We start from the raw sequence: 14,919 nt of genomic DNA, 5'->3' as shown, positions 1-14,919 counted from the left end.
TCACATTAAAAGAGCTCCATGCTTGCTTCATCAGGGTTTATTTTTTCCTGCAGACTCTTTTTGTGCAATGCAATGCAACTTTTCTAGAGTTTTGAAGGGATGCTTGCCTCTGTGGTTACCTTGCTGGAATTACTTTGATTTGTCTTACTTGTGTTCGTACTGGTAATAGAATGAGATGAGGCCTTGAACTATGAAATGCAATCTAGCCGCCGAGATGCAATCTCCCTGTGGGAATGAGTGACCTCCTCACCTCCACATCTTCTGTCAGCAATAAACCACTGTCAAAGAAGGGTGGTGGCGTTTCTTATTAGGGCACACTGTGTGTGTGTGTGTGTGTGTGTGTGTGTGTGTTTGTGTGTGTGTGTGTGTGTGTGTGTGTGTGTGTGTGTGTGTGTGTGTGTGTGTGTGTGTGTGTGCCGTGTGTGTGCCGTGTGTGTGCCGTGTGTCTGTGCATTGCCTCTGGGGGTAAATAACGGCCGCATGACCACGATGAGCCATCTCCTCCTGTGGAGCCAATCCTGTTATGATCTTCCAGGTAAGAACAGAGGAGCTCTTCCAATTTAAAGCCTGTCTTTGAGGATGAAAGTTTCAGTAGCAGCTGATAGCTGATGTCAGACCTCAATGCTTCACCATTTCAGGAGCAATTTACAAGCTGTTTCATGTCTATCTAAACCTACTTTCTGCACATCTCATTCAAAATTTAGACGTCTAAGCGGGTGACTTCGATGGTGCTGAACGTGACCTCAATATGCTGTCGACAGCAGAGGAGATGGGACAGCTGCTCCCGAGACTCAACAGTCTACAACACAGATTATAGGAACACTGGGCCAATCAAAATATGTTTGATTTGAGCTGTACTTTCACATTCACATTGGCCCAGCAAATGAGGGTTCACATCCTGCAGGGAAAAGAGGAGCACAGCAGGGGCTCTCATTAACAGCTCACTCATATATAGATTACTTACATCAGTGAGATTCCCGAGTCCACAAGCCCAATGAGTTCGGACAGAGTTTGTGGGGAGGGGATCTCCGCTAAAATAGCACTACCTTAATCAGACGAAAAATGGTTTCATGATGTGCTAACAGAACAATGTGAACGATAACCTCGGCACTATGTTGGTGGGATTAAAAGAGTTCATTATTAGACTTCCAACAAAGACAAAAAAGAAGAGGTTGGTCTGATTTATTGAGTCTTTTGTGTATGTTTCTTACCTTGTGTACCCTTATACTAAACCTGAGACCCAGCGTGCATTCACACCTTGATCGTTTGGAGTTGTTCCATTACAGGAAGCGTTTCCCTTGGCCCTGGGTCTTTCAGATATGTGAACACAGTAATCGCATTATGATGCAGAACAAAGCAAGCGAGCCAAGATCGCCTAGAAGAGATGGTCTCAGCTCGCTTCTATTCAAACCTTTGAGGGATTTGTTTGCAGTGAGAATGCAATCAACCCAGCAACAGGAACAAAGAGCTGCTTGACTATTCACACTTCCTTTGCAAGAGGAGTAGTTAGCATAAAAACATTGAGAGGCTAATGTTACACACAATCTCAATCTAGTTCAACATCAGCAAAAGAGCTGAAGTTTTTCATAACTTCACATTCTAAATAGGGTATGTTGGTTACAAGTTTGGCATCATTTTGGCATGACTTACTTGACTTACTCAAGCGGGCGCACAAATTGTTAGCCAGGTGCTGTCAGCCTGCCTCAACTCCACCTCTGTGCCTCATGTTAGGTTAACCTGAAGACAGGTTGAGTCAGCATTTCCAATTTTGACTGCCATCATCAAACAAACAATGGGAGACTACGTCCATGTTTTACAGCCGATGGTTTGACTAGGCAGCAGTGGTGTGTGCTTTAGCCTGATTACATGAACAAAAAAAGGCAAAATGCAAGTGTTTAATTTAATCATCAGAAGAAAGGAGAAAAGCTACAGGTGTGAAAGCACCCATGGACAGGAACCTGTGTATGACAAAATGGTCTGGTGGGGACATTCTTTATTAAGTTATGGTTACTGCGGACTCTCCAACATTTAGGTCCACAAAAATATGACAAAAGTGTCCTCAGTGCAAACACCATGAAGAAGATCATAATTGTCCATTCTGAACACACCTCATGTTAGCTGGAAATGTTCTCCTATTCCTGTGTAATGGACAGAGATTACTTTACTTTGAAATGTATTGATTCTACATTCAACATTAAGGTTGCTGGGCTATAAAGTTGACATTTATTTCGCCCATTTCCCCCGCAATGATGCAACCAGAGCAAAATGAGGACGCCGAGCCAGCAGACCACACTCTATAAGAGAAGGAGATCATGACCCAACAGATCACCAGAGTCTTACAGCATATGATGGCTTCCTACAGGAGGGAAGCACTTGACTCTGCCTTTTTACCAGTACTTTATACAGAAGCACTGATAGACACTTTCAGATGTATCAGTGGCTGCAACTCATTATCCACACTTCCATACTAAGAATGCCAGAAAAAGACAGAGTAAGTCCAAATGTGTTCCAAATGCAGTAAAACCAATAACACCATGTTGATGTCCTACGACATCCACTTTTGGTATACAAACCGTATCTTAATTCACACAACAATAAAAACAATATTAAAACTAACATGAATACAGTTCTATGTTAAAATCCATAAGTTTAAACTTAGATACAGTTCAAAGAAACAACAACAGAGCTTTCAATGTTGACCTCTGACAGTACTTGATAAATTGAGTCAGGCAGTTCAGTATCTCCAGCAGTGCTGAGTTACATGTCAGAAAGTAACAAACTAATGCAACTCTTTGCTGTAACTAGTAGTGTATGTAGTTACTTTTAAAATCCAATAATGCAGGTAAAATTACAGAAATCCAAACAGACTCGTGACTCTGTACTTTATATCAAATAGCTGACAACTACATACTATTAATCATCCGACTCAGCGGTCGAGGTTAGGCATATGTCAGCACAGGAGCATCCTGGGAGAAAGAGTATCTGCACAATGCACAATGGCTGATGATGATTCTGGTCTGAGCTCTCTGTCCTGGAAATATCAGCATTATTTTCTCCTCCTCGAGTGAACAGACAGGAATATAATGGTGAGTTGTAGTCCATGTGCAGGAGGGAAAACTTTGTCTACTGCCAAGACTAGTAATTCTAATTTCACGAAGCACCAAACCAACAATGCACTACTACTAAGCTAGTTAGAGAGCCTGGGGCTGCAAACAGGTGACCCAGGTGCAGCTCAAGTTAACTCGGCAGATGAGGAGGAGACGCTCCATCCAAACCTTCCATTTACAAATCCTTGTTTGTAAATCACAGCCAGCTCCACAATCTGTGATCCAAGACGGACTAAACAGACTTACTGTAACTAGTTTTACTTACTGTTACTTTCCCCAGCGAACGGTTTCTTTGATAAAGCATTAACTCAGTGATTGTAATTTGTTAAAAATGATCAGTCATTGCCCAACATTGATCTCCAGATTAACTTTATTCTTCCCAACAATAGTAAAACTACAACAGGTGTATTAAAGAGCGAGTTGATGCACAATTTTATGACTTGGTAGTGTGTCTGTATTTCAGAAAGTATCCAGTAAAATTAAAGATGCCACATAACTTCTCAACCTAGATACTGCAGTCCTGCACAGCCCTATTATATTCATGGTGGCCCCAAGTGGTCTGAAGTTGTGTTCCAACAATTATTATTTTATTATAAATATTTTAAGAGTGTTGTTGAATGCTGGCACATGCCTCACAGGGCTTCTACTGAGTTTGTTTAATAGAAAATAATGTGATTCAGAGCTACAGGAGTGTTGAATGCTACAGTTTTCCTTCAAAAACAGACTGTGATGTGAGCTCCAGCAGACTGACCATTTTTTGGTACCAAGAACTAAAAGTTCTCTGTCATGTGAGATGATGAAGCCTCCTTCCAGCAGCAGCGATGAAGAAAAAAAAGAGGAAGCTGATGGTTATGTATACATGGGCTGTCACAGCTTTGGCTGAAATGACTGAGTGCCAATGACAGACTTTCAGGCAGGAGTGTGAAGAAATAAAGCCAGGATGGGTCTGACTCTTGAGATAACAGAAGATGTCCGTGAATTGCAGAGAATAAATAAGTACAGCATAGCAACTAGTGCTTAGCACAACAGTTGTATTCTAAAAATAAGTGAATTTCACAAGTTAAAACCAGAGACTAAACCCACTGACACTGAAAACATGTTTTACAACGTACTGTATGTAAGATGGCAACTGCGCCAGAAGAGAAACATCGATGATGAAAATAATCAAAGCAGCATCAGCTTGTCTGCCAAGTGCACTTAATGTACAGCAAGTTGCAAGCACACACTGACAGCTCATAAACAGAATCTGTAAGTGTTAATATCCTGTTGGTTCATATAGTAACTGTGACACTGTTGACATGTACTCTTTAATTCATGCATATATTTTGTTTAGGTGTATATTCTATGTGTGTATGAAGACGGCGGTGAGTGTGACAGAATTCATGTCCTCCTGCAGATGTACAATACAAGCTGTCTTGAATACGTAATGACTGCAGGCTTAAAATGCGTCTGAAAGGTTTGTGTTGTTGCTGAGCTGTGGTTGGGTTAGGTTTCACAGCAGGTTTCACAGCAGGTAGAACCAAAGTAACAACCCAGAGTTACAACTAGTCAAAAAAAAACAACCCAAAAACTTGTGTTTAGTTTCATTTTGTGTCCAGAGTGCACCCCCAGGTGCCAGGTCAACAAAAAAAAAGCACAGTGCAAATCATGTGCATAGTTTATAATCTGTGTGTACGCATTTGTAACCTCTGGGTACGAATTTCTGGGCACAGTTTTTGCAAATCTGAGCGCACAGAATACAAATATGTTCCCACAGATTTTGGAATTTGTGTGGATGAATAATAAATCTGTTACCACAGATTTGTTATCAATGTGCATGGATGCTTTTCCAAACTGCAGGCATGGTTTTGCAAATAATGTGCACACATTTCTTGACCTTGCACCTTGGGGGCTCCGTATAAGTCACATAGAAATCCTCCTTCAAAAAACTGAAACTTCTAAAACTCTCCAGCCTGACCATCCATCCATCCATCCATCCGTCCGTCCGTCCGTCCGTCCGTCCGTCCGTCCGTCCGTCCGTCCGTCCGTCCGTCCGTCCGTCCATCCATCCATCCGTCTATCTATCTATCTATCTATCTATCTATCTATCTATCTATCTATCTATCTATCTATCTATAACATGTGCTTTAATAAGGTCACTAATAGTGTCAGTGTCACTGTCAATGTTGAACCTTAAATATGCTGATAATTTACACCAAACTAGATGAAGTTGGAAGAGATAAGTCGTGTGGCCTTGTTGAGTGTGAGGTATCTCCCAGTGAACTGCTTTCAGGTGAAATGGATACCTTGGTGTTTAGGATTGAAGGCAGACCTCCTCACTTTTTCCTCCCAGCTTGGCATCATGCCGCTCCTCCATGGTGGGCAGCAAACTGCCAATCAGTCATGCTGTGCAGCCCTGAGGGAAGCAGGGGGAAGGAGGAGGAGAACCAAATAGTGATGGAAAAGGTCAAGTGGCTTTTTTGTTTCTAAACCTGGTGAAATAGGAGAGAAGAAACTCTGATCAGCCTCTGGTGTGGTGGTAATATTTTTGTTTGGTTTTGTCAATGACAAAACAAAAGGTTTGCAAATATGTTATTCTTGTCTTTGTATATTCAGAAGACCGAAACTGTGCTTGGATAATCATAAAGTCAACCCAACATTCATTATTACCTAACTGTCTTACTAACACCTGGCTGTGTTAAATACTTGATTCTGATTGGTCAAAAACGCATGACATTGGGAAATAATTCTGAACAGCAAAAACAGCACATGGGAAAAAAACCTGATCACACGTCACATCAAAGCAGTGAACAACGTGGAGGATAAATTTAATATTACTCTTAATGTATTCGGAGAGCACAAAACTTTAGATTGGCAGTTTCTGAGCAGCCATCAGCGGAGACTAGAAGACAAGGGGAGAAAAACAGAAACTACAGAGGGATGGTCAAACAAACAAAGAGCTGAGTGAAAGAGACCAAACAGAAGAAAACAGACACGAAGCAACCACAAACCACAACGTGTTATGGGCTTTGGCAGAGTTACAGGACTGGGGGAGTGAAAAGAAACTGCTGCTGTTAAAGTTTAAGGTAAGAAGACCTTAAACAGGTGCTGCTGTTATCTCTGCATCCACTTAGAATGCTAACATAAAAATGCTAATGTTTTGACTTAACTAATAAAAAATAAAGCAGAGCAATGTCAATTCTTTAATGTAAGTGAAGAAGTTAAGTTCGATATTACAGTAATTTGACCTGCAAGTACGCCTATAGTATACTGTTGCCATGGGGGCATGAGAGTTTTTTTTTTGCTGCATAAATAACTTCTTAAATCAATAAAATCATAAAACACTCAGTGTCAACTTGTTTGTATCTTTAGTTGGTAGCCAGCAGGGGCAGAGTCAGACTTATTTGACAGGGGTGGCAAAAGTTGGTGCCTAAGTTCTGCAGCGGTGTCACAAAGTATGTGCGCACACACACATGAATGAATAGCATCTAATAACCTTTTCTATCTGTACAAATCATAATCAACAGTTAAGTATCCAAAATATAGTATGCATTTATGTTATTATATGTTATTTAACACTAAAAACAGAGCAACAAAAAAAGTGCTGCTCTAAAAAGCAAAGACAGCTACCAGAGGTCTGTCACAACACAGCCCAAAAATTGTTTAAACTTAAGTCCTGCCTCTGACAAGGCAAAGAGACAAGTTTGGGTTTTTGGAGTTGCCACTAGGGTGGCAAATCAGGTTTTCAAGGGGGGCCATGGCGACCCCCTGGATCTGCCCCTGGTAGCCGGGTAACAAGCAGGATCATGTGTAGGGGAAAGTTTATTTAAATGTCATGACATGAGAACACATAGTTAAGTAGTCTACAGGTTCTCAGCTTTATTTTAATGAGTAGACTGTGGGGGTTTGAAATAAATCTAGCTGCTAGTTTTTGACTCTGTGGGGGTGAGCAAAGATTGCTAATTGCAATCACATGTAGTATTAAAAATGATTAGTCAAGTCAAAGTCTCATGGGCATTTGAATCTTGTGGCCCCTGACGGAAATATGGATGAATTAGAAGGAAATATAACGGCTGACACACAGGTACAGTACGCCAATCATGAACCTTTTTGAAAGAAAAAACAAACAGCAATTAACTTCAGGAAGAAGAAATTTCAGTTTCTGTTGCATAACTTGTCCTCTCCTAAAATATTGTCTTCTGATAAGGCAATATAATTTTAGATGTTGTGTTTTGGAACACCAGTAACTGGATCCATAATTGATCTCTCGGGATGGATTAACAGAAAGTGAAGCCAGTTATGACACTGTTTTGCATCAGTCTGTCAGTAGCAGGTGCAACCAGGGAAGGCCCAATTATCTGCTTCCACCTGAAAAATGCTGCCAAAAACCAACAAACCTGACGCTATTATCAGATGATAAAACTCACAAGTTAAGAAGCAGTAAAGAAATTAAAATCTACAAAACCTAACGGTGATCTTTCAAAGTGTAAGAAAATAGATTGTTCTTAAGTCAGTCTGCAAAAGCCTCTTCTATTTTTTATACCTATTTTGAATTTGCTGGAGCAGAAGGTTTATAGAATTTATAAAAATATAGCTTTCTGTCATCCACTTCTTATTTGCTACATATTTGCATCACTCTGATTCAATTAGTATTTTGCTCACTGTTGCACATAAGACTCATTTCAAACCTCCCTCTGGGTGGGTGTTAATGCATCACTGCACAACAAAATACCACTTGGCATGCATATATCTAGAAATGTCTTCATTCTAACAATATAGCATTGGCATATTTCCGTAGAGTGAATTAAACAGCAAAGTGTTGGTTCGTGAGGGAAGTGGTGTAAAAATAGAGTAAAGTGGTTTGAGTCTGCAGACAGGCTCATGTCACAGCAGTCAGAAATGTCAGGACGTGCAGCGACAAACTGTCTGCTCATGTTGGTGTCAATGACTCATTTTCTCTCAAGGCGACTGGGAGAGGTCAGGGAGTCAAACTGTGACAGGTTTGTGAGATCAGTCGTCATGATTGAGGTCAGAGCTGCTGGTCTGCAGATAGCGAACTAGCCGGGATGATGGGAACAAGAGCAGATGACAGTTTTTGCTGGAGAAAAGTTACTGCCAGCCTCCCTCAGGTGGGACTCTGAGAGGGCCTGAAACTTGTCACTCAGGTTTTTCTGCAGGATGACATCAGGTTGACATTGATTCTAACCACAGAAAACCTTTTTAAAATTGTAACTGTTTTAAAATTTAAAGCAATTCTTACGTAATGGGCTTGTTTTTAAAATCCATACCTGTCAGCTATGTTTTAGTTTGCAGTATCTTTTACTGTTTATGACAGTATCTGAAACACTTCTAAGAAAAGGCTCATTGTTTCATTGTTCTTTTGAGAGTATTTTCAGCAGTCTTTATAATTTACTAATATATCCTGTTTTTCTCTTATTTAAGGAGCTGATTGGGTTTAAACTTAGTTTTATGTCCCCAAGCATCCACATTATACTTCCCGCTGCAGACACTTGTCACCTCTGTTTACATTACACGAGGTGTTATTGCAGTGTTGACAGCCAAGACAATGCTTCTGGTAATAGCTAGGGAAGAGAAAATGGAAAGAAAAAAAGAAGCAGTAATTATGCATCAGAGTCTCTCTAAGTTAGCTGAACAAACAAACAGATACTGCAGAGGTGCAGCAGTGTGTTAGCGCAGCAAATATTGCTTTTATAGACTGATTTTCAACCAGAATTGAATAGTTTAATTTGATTGATCTGACATCTGAATAATGAAAATGCTCCTTGCCGAAATATCCTTTAAAAAAGGGTACAGGTAATACAAGTAAAAACAGTGTGCCACATGCAGTGCTGGCCACACTAACAGTCCATACAGTCATGTTTATTCAGTCATTTTTACCCAGATTTTTTTAGTGTCTGTTTCTGTCTGTAAGATCAAAAATAAAGAACAAAGCCTTTACTCGGTCTTGAGCCAGATTTTGTGCTTTCATGTCATTAAAAGGTGCATCATCTCGCAGATCGTCATGGAAACGAGCCTCTTTCGAAGCACTGCATGAATAGGACTCCCAAGGTCCGCTTTTGTGAGTGCGACCTCAAATACTATGTCACACACTTGTACTAATAGAGTCAACAGCAGACAGCACATCTCAGTCAGAGTGGAATCCAATGACTCTTCACTCACTCAGGTCTACAGTGCTTTACTTTTAAAACCCATTACTGCAAGTGTGTGAGTAAGCCCAGCACTGTGACCTTACACAACAATGTCTGTGTGTGAGAGAGCAGCCTGGGTATCACGGTTTCCCAGACAATGCATCATAAAAAAGAAAGAAATAAATAAAGGTAAAGAGGGAGAGACAGATTTTTTTGCTCCAGGACAAATGCTGATTATTCCCTAAAAGTGGCAGCAATGACTTCACCATAAAATTGCAGCAGCAGGCAGCTGAAGAAAAACATGCAACAATGCACAAGACTAATCGTCTTCACGGAAACCACCAGAGCTGTTGAAAAGCACCCAACAGCTATGAAATACTAAAATAAGACGTCTCATTTCCAGCTTCTCTTTAATTAAGCTTGTTAACACAAACATGGCTTTGACACACTGCAGGGGTCTGTTAGGGTGAGGGTGGAGGAGGGGATCAAATGCATGAAGCAATAAGCGAGACACAGGCAGAAAAAAAATGGATACACGGAAGAGCGTAGAGTGTGGAAGATCTGTCCTCTGAAGTTGTGTTTACTTGTCGTTGTAATGTAGGTCAGAGCCCAGTGGAGGAACCAGAGATTGTTAGAGTTGTGAATGGGTTTGCTCTGTCTCCGCTGATTTAGCCTGATCAATAGAAATCGTCTTTGTACTGATTTGAAATCTGTCAGCCACACCCCATGCGTCCTCTTGCCGCCAAACGGCCCATCGATTCGCAGCGGGACCTAAGGACGTGCACAGTATGACTGGTCCAGATAATAGGTCTGCAGTTTGCACTTGCTGAGTTTGGCATGTTTGTGTGCGACAGCATCACACACCCACACTGGAGTGTGAGGAAACTTCTGGTAATGTGAGAAACAGTAGGGGTGTCTTCTTGTTTTCTTCCTTGGAGATCATCATTATGTTCAGGGATGATGACATATTGTTGAGTCTAAATTTCAGCAGTTTTATTGGTCGCACAACAGCAGTAAATAATCCAGGTATATATTAAGTTAGTGCTAAATAATTGTAAATATCTGCAGTTGAATACATTCTAATACATTCAAGTTCATTTTCTGACAGATCAAGCTGAAAATATGCCTTAATAAACTCTCCGGGGTTTTTCTTGGTTCTGAAAGAGGCTTAGGTGGGGCCTCAGTGAGGCGGCTCTTGCTTTATCGTCAATGCCAGTTTAATACTCAAACCCCTTTGATTCCACTCTTCAGCTTTTACAGACATCAGATTTTGGCATCACCATAACACTGACCTACTTGAGGCATTCTTTAGCTTTTGAAATCCAATTTTCTTCATGTTTCTATGTCTATGAAAAGACAGCCACATCCATTTGTCAGTAAGAAGTCATGACTTCATTTGTTCTCCCAGAGCTATTTATAAAGCGAGTTGGAAAAAGCTCTGTTTTCTTATGGTATAAAAGGATTGGCATGGTGTGATACCATTGGGATTTTTATGTTTTTTTATAATGCTGGGATAAGTAGGAAATATCTGACCTTTGACCTCTTCAGCTTTTAAAACTAGCAGAAAATAATCTTTTTAACCCAACTACAACTTAGAATGCTGACAAAATGGACTTGAGACCTTATTTTATGCAGCCATGTGATGATGAAGAAAAAGATATCAAAGTAAAAACAGAGAAGTAGTTCAAAAAATGTCAGATGAAGTGACTTTGGTTTTAATCTTGCATGCAGCTAAGTTATAGGCTATTTGTTTATATTCTGTGATGCTGAAATACGTTTTAATAATTCATAAAAACATGCAGGAAAAAGTATGTCGGCAACCGGGTTCAACCTGATGTCAAGCCGGCTTTATCATTCTCTGTGTATACAGATGAGTTTAGACTCCAAGATTCCATAACATGATGTTCTTGACTCATGCCAACCCCTAACAATCATGGGACAACCTGTAGAAGAAGTTAATTGCTTTAAATATCTAGGAACTCATATAGACAGCTACCTCAAGTTAATAGAAAATACAGATGATGTTTTTAAAACAGGCATGCAGAGGCTCAATCTACACAGGAAGTGGAATGATTTTGAGGTCAGTCAAAAGATTCTTGAAATGGTGTACAAGAATGTGGTAGAAAGTATCCAGTCTGTCAACATGGTTACATGGTACTGGCACTTGGATGTTAAATGTAACGGAAAAATGACAAGAGTGGTCAATACAGCCAGTGAGATCATTGGGAAACCACAGACTCCACTTGGTGACAGGCATGAACTGAACACAAAGAAGAAAGCCTTTAACATCACAGGTGAGCCGTACTGTACAGGTCACCTGTGACGTTAAAGGCTTTCTACAGGCCGTGCCATCAATTGTACATCCACAGTTTGAATTGCTCCCATCAGGTCAACGCCACAATCCATCCAAAATGTTTATTAAAAGCAATTAAACAATTACATTTTGAAATTACCAATGATTATGACTAATCAATCTAATTATAACTGTCCAGGGTTTGCAAGGGACTGTTTTTTCTTTATCTCTGCTCTAAATTGTCTGCAGAGAGATCAGTGACCCCATGTTCTGTTACTATTTTACTTAAGGCTGTTACTGAAATAATTATGCATCTTAATCTGAACTTTTTAAGGACATTTACAACTTTTAAATTTGTGTTTTTTAATTTATGAATTGGGTTGATTATGATGATGCTATAAACTCTAAGCTCTCTCTTAATCTCTTGTTTTTGAATGTTGTCTTGTTTTAATTCAGGTTGTTGTGCGCTCTTCGTTGAGCAAAAATACTTATTCCATCCACATGATGGTTTATTCTTTTCTATCCTGTTCTATCACAGGCCTGATCTGGCTGCAAACCCATTTTTCAGGGTGTATAATCACGTTTCAAACTGAATCAATGATACTGCTAACATGGCTTTTGCCCCTTTGAGGGCTGCCAGCATGTCTCACATCAGAGCCCTTTCTAACTGGTCTCTTCTTTTAAAACATATTTCAGTTCGCAAAAGTCATTTAAATCCAGTGTAACATAATCCTGATTTAGTTTGATATTAATAAAAAACACCTTCTGTCATTGCTGTTCTGTATTAAAACTGGCACACACAATGACGACTTCTTATAGAATCCTATGTAAAAAAAAATGTACGAGTTGTACTCAAAAATGAAGGGTTTTCTTTTTTACTTTGTAGTAAATCCCAGGCTGGACAGTGTGGATGTAGTCTGGCTGCAGACCTCTGCATCACCACATTCACTGAAGGATGGCTTCTCCAGCCCCTGATAAAATGCCAGGTTTTGTGATGTAAAAAAAATGAGGCCAAGATAAATCATGTCAGAACTTTTTCCACCTTTAATGTGGCCTATAACATGAACAATTCAATTGAAAAAAATATATAAATATTTTAGGGGGAAGAAAAAAATAAATAAATAAATTAATGTGGTTGCATAAGTGTACACACCCTCTTATAGCTGGGAATGTGGCTGTGTTCAGAATTAAACAATCACATTCAAACTCATGACAAATAGTAGTCAGTATACACCTGTCATAATTTAAAGTGACTTTGATTAATCCCAATAAAGATCATCTGTTCTAGGAGGATTTTCATGACATTTCCTCAGTTTAATTTTACAGGATGGACATTAAAAAGGAAAGCACTTCTAGAAACCACTCCTGTGGATTCCATGGCAACACAGTGAATGTATATGAGAGGTGAGATGAACCTCTTTGATGAAAAGAAGACCTTATTCTAGAAGGGCTGAAGTTCTGCTCTCTTTCTGATGGACAGCAGAGGATGTACTCCAGAGGCTGCTATAATAAAGTGGGTTGTATAGAAGAATACAACAACACATTATCCTGATGAGTTTATGGTCCAATGATTTGTTCCAAATCCTCTCCAATACAGTATGATGCAAATTTAACAATCTAAGGTCTCACTTAGAGTAAATTATACAATAAAGCAGGATATGCTTGAGGCTGTGTATCTTGTCATCAAAAAGATGTTACCATATACAGTATCTGTTCATCATCACTGAGGTGCACCAAGCATCTTGTCCAAATATTGTCACTTCTGGCTCCAACGACTCATCAAGGTTACCCCAAAAGCCAACAACTTAACATTATGGTTAGTTAGCATCCTATTAGCTAAGCTAGCACACTGTCTTACAAAACAAACCATAAAGGTTGCTTGAAATCACAAAACCACAGATATGGCACATTGCGCTGTTAGTGGGAGTCTGCATTAACAAATGGCACTGTTATCTTTGGGTTTTGTAATGCCTCTTAAGATACCAATGAGTAACGTCATTGTGACTACCATGAATCCAAATAGAATACAGTCTATGATGAAGCCTAATATTTACCACACAGACATTAGTGGTGTCAATCTTACTCTGCATGATAGCAAACAGCAACATTTCCCAGACGTCCTCTGAATGTAAACAGCTCTGCACTTATGTTTATAATACAAATGTAGATGATCATAATAAGTCTCCCTTCTCATAATGCGCTCCATAACAGTAAACATGCTCATATATATTCAATGAATCACCCATTTAAGAGAGGACTCATTGTCAGCCACGCTTTACAGTCAAAGAGGAGCTCTTACTTCACTCCAGCACTTTTGCAGATTAGCCCTGGGACTGAGAGGAAGTACTCAGTGAAGGAGGTGCTCACTATTTTGTCAGTTTTCTGACAGTGAATTATTTCCCTTACTGCATCAACATGGCAAGACTGCAGTGGGGTTGCTCAGTGTACACAGGTGGCCTTGTCTACTCATGGCAACAAAGGACATCTCTTGAAAACAGGCAGAAATATCTATTTGGAAAAGCCTATACCATACTAAGGTTATAAAGAACCCCAAAGCACTAACCAATATGTGAGAGAAACCCTGCTGTACTTCAAAAGGGCCCTGCCAGTACGCTAAAGCTAATAGTATTAAGTAATCACAGCTGACAGATCTGAGTCAGGAAATTTTTTAAATATTCATAAAGGACACTCGGGGGTGGGATGTGTCAAAGAGATGAGCAGCACAGTGAAAAAAATGCATGTAGCTGCATTGTATGGTATTATAGTGTAGAGGTGAGTCCATTCTCTCTTTGGGTCACAATGAATGGATTAATATGTTACATGACAGCTGTGATATATGAGCGGCAGCCCACAAAGGGATACTGGGGAAACACTCATTTGAATAATCATCCATTGAAGAGAAATTTTATGTGAGCCAAGTGGCTGCAAATATCAACTACACCAGAGGTGGTGAAAATACGTTCTACATTCTTTACACACACAAACGCATGGACACTTTTGTGACACAGACTGATGAAGCCAGAATAACTGGTCAGCCCTTGTTTTCAGCCTGGTCTTAGGGACCTCAAGATGCAGCTGACCAGCAGACCTCTAAAACCTTGAGGGAGTGTAGACTTGGAGGAGGTTAGAGATGTAACATGGTGCTCTTCTAAAATGGACAGGGAGCCAGTGGAGGGAAGAGGCAAGAATGTGCTCTTGTTTTTGAGTGCCAGTTAAAATGCGAGCAGCAGGAGTTTCTACGTCGCAGAGAGGCCTGGTTAATGCCAACATTAAGTGCATTTGCAGTTGTCCATACGGGTAGATATAAAAGCATGTTTTACTCTCTCAAAATCACTAGAAGATAAAACCAATTTAATCTTTGATAAAAGCCTCAGATGGTAAAATGATTTAA

At 39.9% G+C, this 14,919-nt stretch overlaps 1 protein-coding gene across 2 annotated transcripts in view; it reads left to right on the top strand.

The window, feature by feature from the left end:
* Positions 1-14,919, top strand: part of tspan4a (tetraspanin 4a) — a 187,280-nt gene that overhangs the window by 41,654 nt on the left and 130,707 nt on the right. The gene's annotated exons all lie outside the window — the stretch shown is intronic.

This window comes from Notolabrus celidotus, chromosome 3 (assembly GCF_009762535.1).
Source record: "Notolabrus celidotus isolate fNotCel1 chromosome 3, fNotCel1.pri, whole genome shotgun sequence".
In the NCBI taxonomy this organism is placed as follows: Eukaryota; Metazoa; Chordata; class Actinopteri; order Labriformes; family Labridae; genus Notolabrus; species Notolabrus celidotus.
This window is presented reverse-complemented; position numbering and strand designations above follow the sequence as displayed.